Genomic DNA, 7,084 nt, shown 5'->3' on the forward strand with positions numbered 1-7,084 from the left:
ATCTGAAAGAAAATGGCCTCCAAAGAGAGTGGCACTATTAGGAGGTCTGGCTTTGTTAGAGTAGGTGTGGCCTTGTAGGGGGAAGTGTGTCACTGTGGGGGTGGGCTTTGAGGTCTCCTTTGCTCAAGCTATCCTCAGTATGGTAGACAGTTAACTTCCTGTTGCCTGCAGATCAAGATACAGAACTCTCGGCTCCTTCTCCAGCACCATGTCTGTCTGCATGTGGCCATGTCCTGCCAGATGATAATGGGCTGAACCTCTGAAACTGGGAGCCATCCCAATTAAATGTTTTCCTTTATAAGAGTTGCCATGCTTATGGGGTCTATTCACAGCAATAGAAACCCTAAGACAACTTTCAATTTTCCAAATAATGATATACCTAAAATACAGGAATGCTTGATATTGTTGAATGTTTAAAAGCTGTCCCCAGGGAAGGTGGGAAGAACAGCAGCCCTGGGTATCCTTGGGGTAAATGAAGAGAAATATAAGTGATCATGTTGTCTTTTAAACAATAATAAATATATTGTGGAGCAGAGAACTGTTATCATAAAATTTAAAGAGTAAAAGAATTCAAGATAACATTTTCAGGTATGCCTGGGTCCAGCACATGCATTCTTCTCTGCCACTAGGGGTGCTGTGCTGGACAGATTGAGTAGCTGAGGACTGCACACTTTTTTTTTTCATGTAAAGTATGTTTTATTGTTCTTTAAAAAGGGTTCAGGATTTGGTTTTAAATCAGGCTGCACACCTTTCAAAAGTTTGACATCTCTCACCATGCCAAACTGGCTTCCACTAGCAATACTTCATTAAATCCAAAAGAAAAAAGTTTTAATTTTGAGGAAAAAAAAAAAGTCCAGTTCTGAGAACAGTTAACATTAGTCTTATTTAAAACAACATGAGGGCTGTTTTATGTTGCTTTATCCACCCTTCTCCTCACACAGAACCAGGAATGTAACGCTATCTCAGGCAGGCACTGATACCGATGGACACCTGCATGCACATAACCTCACGGGAACACATGTGCTCATGTACAAATGCCCACACCAAACTTCTGAACACGCCAAGTGGAAAAGGGTTTGCTGGTATTGATCAAAACCCCTGGAGTCAACAGTCAATCTAAACTTAGAAGGTAAGATATTTTGATCTTGAGTCTATGTTAAAACTATCTATTGTCATGTTCTGAAATAAGAGAATTTTGGGTTGTATCATCATTTTTTACTTTAAAATTCTAGAAACAATGTCAAAAAAAAGCATTACTTTTCATTTTCTGGGATGAAGCAGGAAGGACTCCACAGATTCTAATTTAGTTAAAAGCAGAACAATCCCAGCAATAGTATAGAGGGAGTTCACAAAGCTGCCAGCCACCGAGGTACCATCAAGGAGATGTCGTCCATCCTAGTGGCCTATCTGTACTAACAAAGCGGGAAGCTTATGGCTCTGCACAATACATTTCCACTGGGACAAGAAGATTCTAGGCCTGCACTCAGGGCTTGACACTCACTGTCAAGCATGGAACATTTAGCTGAAGAGGGTGCCAGAGTCCCTGGAGAAGCCTTTCCACTGCAGCCTGGTCAACTGTCTTCTGCAAATAAGGAAAACACAGCTTTTCTGTATCAGCACATTTAACAGAGAACCCGAAAAATGCTACCACATGATGCCAGGAGCGGAGTCCCCTTTGCTGTTCACTTTATTGCTTGCCATTGCCTGTGGGTACACACTCACTAGATATTGCTGCTTTTGACAGTGATTTCTCTTTCCTTTTTAATCTCAGAAGAGTCTAGTAATAACAAGGTAATAGGTGGTTACACTAACTGTACATACAGAGAGTAATTTGGAAAACCACTGGACGGCACACTTCTAACAAGGCAAATGCATATGCAAATTAGCTCACTAATCTACACTCCAACCTAGGAACATAGATCATCATCATCATCATGGTACTCTAGGAACTTTTTTTTTTTTTTTTGAGAAAAAGTAAAAATTGAGAGAAAACTTGTCATTTGCCAGGACTTTGTAAACTTTTTGTAACCTGGTGGTTATTTCCTCAAGGGAGATGGACTGTCCAGTTGTACAAAACATCTTTTCCACTATCAGAATACAAGGCAAAAGAAACATCCCTCCTCTGACTTGATGGGAACTTGGAGAAGTGGTCCTCTGGTTTGTGTCAGCTCAGCTCAGTGACTCTTCTGCAAACCAGTGCACTTTGTTTAAAATATAGCAACAGCCCAGTCCCTGAGGCATGGTGATCGAAAATTGGCCCCACCACTTCCGAATCTTAATATGGCTCTTTCCCCTCCCCAACACAATATTTGTATTAATTATTTGGGAATTTTATACACTGAACCTCATCACACTTGCTTAACATTCCTCCCATGTCCACTCCCCGACCCTTGTGCCATCCCCCCCAAAAGCAACAAGTCCAATTTGTGTGCCCATATACTCGCTGGAGCGTGGTCAGACTCCCAGTGGCCGGCCTCTTAAAGACAGCTGAGTCCTTCCCACCCTGACCCCTAGTCCCCACCCCCACCACCAGAAGTCATCGACTGTGAAGAGCTACACTTTAGCATCTTTGCCACATATTTTTAAAGACTCTCTTCAATAGCTTCTTGTCTGGATTGTTTCTTTTGAGGAGGAAGGGATTGTCACAGAAGCCCTTAATGTCTGATTCTCAGTTATGAGTCTGCAGTCATCCATACCACTGCAAAAGAAGTTTCCTTTCCCACAGCACCCGGTGACAGCACAGAGCACAGACATCAACATAGCTTCTGGCAGCAACATGGATCACAGACATCAGCATGGCCTGCCCTAGCAGCACAGACTAAGGACATCAGCATGGACCATGGTCATCAGCATGGTCTCCCACGGCAGCACGTACCACCGACACACTGACCACAGAAGTCTTTTGAGGAGACTTAGCCAGAAAATGAATCATTCTTCCTCTTGTATATCTTGCTGCTGGGTCTGGGTGATCATGGAGTTGGGCAGTTTGTCAGGGGGCAGGACCTGCGTGAGCTCCAGGCTGCTGTGTACCACCTTGCCTCGGTGCCACCCTGCACCTTGGGCAAGACCGGCATGCTTGCAGCCTGTAGGCCACACTGCTGCAGCCCCACGCTCTTCTCTTTCCACGCAGGGCGAGCAGCACAAGCGGCGGAGGCGGCAGCAGCAATGATCCCCCATGGCTCCTGATGCACCATTTCTTTAAGGGAAAATGCAACATGCATATGGCCCAGTGCGTGGGAACCTTCAGGTCTGTTTTCCTACTGGGATGGGCTAGATGACCTCTAGGGTTCTTCCTATCTCTGAAGGTCTAAGTGGCTGCTCCACCTCACCTACCATGACAGGTGGCTCATCGCACGGATGACCCCTAAACACACTCCTTTCTTGGCAGTCATCCCTCACACCACTTCTGCCTCTGCATTCTTGACAGTCCTGGTACGTTCAGAGGAGACCTGTCTTCTGTGTGAAGATTGTTTAGAGAAGGCAAAGGCAAAGCCATCATCAGAGAAGGCTGGGAAGAGGCCCAGTCATGGCAGCCTTCAGCTGGGTCTAGTCCATGGCTATCCAGTGAACTGAATGTACTCTTCTGGGAGACCTTGGCAAGGTCAGCAGAAGAGTCACCCAGTTGAGCTCAGCTCTAATTGCAGAATCATGAGCAGAATGAAACAGCTTTCGTCTTATGCCACTTAGTTCCCAGACAGCTTTCACACTGGACTAGAAAGACAAAAAACAACTACAATCATAATTCTTGAAAACAGAGGTTGGCAAAGGTTTCAGACTAAGTCAAGATCCTGGCCCTTTTCCATAGGGATGTGAGGAAACATGGTGGTGCTAATTTGGCTCAACCTATATCTGTATGAACCTTGTTTTGTAGCTTTGATGAGCAGGCCCTGCAGGCTGTGCTGTGTCTCTCATTTGTAAATCTCCCAATCTATAACCACCATCCCCAACCACCTTCTTTGATGGTCCCCCACACTCTGGGTCCCCATCTGTCTGCTCTAAGTTACTTGCTCTAGGGTCAAACACCAGGCACCTGAGAGCAGCCCTGTGTCTTGGAGACTGCTGCAGCCATTGAAACCAGCAGGGCAATAGAAACTTGCACTCACGTTCTTACCTGCTCCCCCTGTGCCATGATCAACTTGTCCTTCCCTTTGTGGCCCTTGCCCCCACTAGCCTGGTTTTCTCCCTTCTTTTAGGATCTGAGAGTGTAACAAACCTTTTCCAGTGGTGTGCCATTACTATTTAAAATAATAATGACACGTATTTTAAAACAGTGATCTGTGAGTATAAATGAGGGGACAAATCCCACAGCCAGTGCCACTCTGGTAAGTGACTAAGATGGACAAGGCAGAAGAGGCCGACAAGGACAGGATGTCCCCTGTGTCACCCAGAGGGACCCACCTCCCCAACACCAGCCTTTCATCGTGTGCCCTAATTTCTAAGGAGTTACATATTGTTCCATTGAAAATAAGTCCTGTGTCTGAATGTTTCCCCATAATTTGCATGATGGCTCTAGGAAATGATTTGTTGTCTTCTTTATACAGAAGTGGAAATCAAGGGTTAGAATAAATAAAATGCTGCAAGCAGAAGGAGACACCAACTTTTTTGCTATAATTCCCCAAACAGAATGCTTTTCCCAAATTGTCCCAACAATTTTTGGAAGTTTCATTGTTTGCCAACATTTCCTATCCGTGTATGTGTTATGTCATACCTCAGCATGTCTTCTGAGTTAAAATTTGAACAATGAGATTTACATACTAAAAAAAATTAATTACATTTATTTGTTTGTGTATGTGTGGGGTACCTACATGCCACAGTGTACATGTGAAGGTCAGAAGGCAAGGTTTTGGGAGTCTGTTCTCTCCTTCTTTATGTGGATCTCAGGCACTGAACCCAGGTTGTCAGGCTTTGTGGCGAGTGCCCTTACCTAACCCTGAGCCATTTCTCCAAATCAAATTTCATAGTTTCAGTCACCTTTTTATTTTTACTATAAAAGTAGTCATTCTTGGTAACAGTTTGAAATAAAAGAATAAATTATAAAATTGCTCATAAACACTAAAAATTAACTCATTGATATTCTGGTGTATATCCTCCTAGTCATTTAAAAAAGGTATGTTGGGGCTGTAGAGATGGCTCAGCAATTAAGTGCTCTTGTGTTGTAGAATATTATTTTAAGGTGCGTTACTTTTGTTTATGTTAGGTTGCATTTATTTAACTCTGTGAAGCTGTGTTACTGTGCCTGTCTAAAACACCTGATGGTCTAATAAAGAGCTGAATGGTCAATAACAAGACAGGAGAAAGGATAGGCAGGGTTGGCAGGCAGAGAGAATATACAGAAGGAGAAATCAAGAAAGAAGGAGCCAGAGAAGAAGGAAGACATCAAGGACTAGCCACCCAGCTACACAGCAAGCCATGAAGTAAGAATAAGATTGACAGAAGTAAGAGAATGGGAACAGCCTAGAGAAAAAAAGTATATGGTATAATTTAAGTTAAAGAAAACTGGTAAGCAATAAGCCAAGCTATGGCTGGATGTTTATAATTAAGAATAAGCCTGTGTGTGTGATTTATTTGGGAGCTGGGTGGCAGGCCCCCAAAAGAGCCAAAACAACCAACAACACTTTTGCTGATCCTGCAGAGGACCTGGGTTTCAGTTCCCAGCGCCCACATGCTAGCTCACAACCTTACAACACCAATTCCAGGAGGTCTGATGCCCTCTTCTGACTTCTGTGGGTACCACATACTCATGGTACACATACATTCACACAGGCAACACATAAAAAAAATAAATATAAAAAAATGTAACCCAACAATGATATATGATTGTACCTCTTACTAACATTCAAATTTTAAGTGTAAATTATTTTTAAGTGTAAACTATTATTAATATTTTGTATTAAAAGTACTCTAACAGCCGGGCGGTGGTGGCGCACGCCTTTAATCCCAGCACTCGGGAGGCAGAGCCAGGCGGATCTCTGTGAGTTCGAGGCCAGCCTGGACTACCAAGTGAGTCCCAGGAAAGGCGCAAAGCTACATAGAGAAACCCTGTCTCGAAAAACCAAAAAAAAAAAAAAAAAAAAAAAAAAAAAAAAAAAGTACTCTAACAAATTTCCTCATCTGTCCTTATATAATTCTTCCTGAACATCTCCAATTATCTTTAAGATAAATTCCTAGATGTAGAATTGCTAAGTCAAAGATGTTCATATTCTTAATATTTTTTAGATTTCCCTCCAAATACTTATTTCCAAGTACCCTAGAGTCTTTTTGTCTTGATATAAAATAACTTACCACTACAGAATGTTCTCTCTGTGTGTGCAAGCATTCATATGCATGTGTGAGTAAAACAGAGTTCTTCCCATGTTAAAATGTAAGCAGAGTGCAGACTTTCGTCCATATATACAAGTTGATAAATGGAGATCTTAGGCTGAAATCAGTATTCCAATAGAGAAAATCTGCTTGCCACAGAGTTTGCCCACCTAATAGTAGAGTGACCATTGCTTTCTGAGACATTCAGAACTATGGACAGCTGATTATCTACATACTTTAGATCACACACACACACACACACACACACACACACACACACACACACACTTCAGAGAGAATGCCATCAAACAGTGCAACTTACTTCAATAAAGGAAGATTGTATGGAGGAAGTGGCATTCTATCTGACTGTGAAGAGGTAGAGAAATAAGCAGTCCCACAATACAAACAGGAGACTGTACCACGTCCCTGCACCACTTAGGCAAAGGAAGACACCACTTACCCAGTATGATCTAAAGAGTCCCCCAGACATACTCAGCTCCCCAACGCCAGCCTTTCCTTGAGTATCCTAAATTCTAAGTCATAATACTTCAGCTACAAACTGAACAGTCCATAGTTAAGATACAGCCAGAATGGCCCAGGCATTAGCAAAGTTCACAGCTGAGCTCCAAGGAATCTTAACAAGGACCGAGTGCCACCTAGAAAGAACCAAAGTGTGTGAAGGCATGCAGGGGCCCAAAAAGGATAGAGTAACAGGAAACAGCCTGTTGTGGCCTGGGGACAGAAGGACACCTTGGCACAGAAGGACAGCATAGTGTGTTCTGAG

The 7,084-nt window shown here is 43.1% G+C and overlaps 1 long non-coding RNA gene across 1 annotated transcript; it reads left to right on the top strand.

Moving 5' to 3' along the window:
* The first annotated feature begins 2,511 nt into the window (after positions 1-2,511).
* On the top strand, positions 2,512-4,591 carry LOC131912482 (uncharacterized). Its single transcript, XR_009379645.1, has 2 exons — positions 2,512-3,247; positions 3,389-4,591. It is a non-coding gene; the product is annotated as an uncharacterized LOC131912482 (long non-coding RNA).
* The last annotated feature ends 2,493 nt before the right edge of the window (positions 4,592-7,084 follow it).

The sequence above is a fragment of the Peromyscus eremicus genome, chromosome 6 (genome assembly GCF_949786415.1).
Source record: "Peromyscus eremicus chromosome 6, PerEre_H2_v1, whole genome shotgun sequence".
NCBI classification, from domain to species: Eukaryota; Metazoa; Chordata; class Mammalia; order Rodentia; family Cricetidae; genus Peromyscus; species Peromyscus eremicus.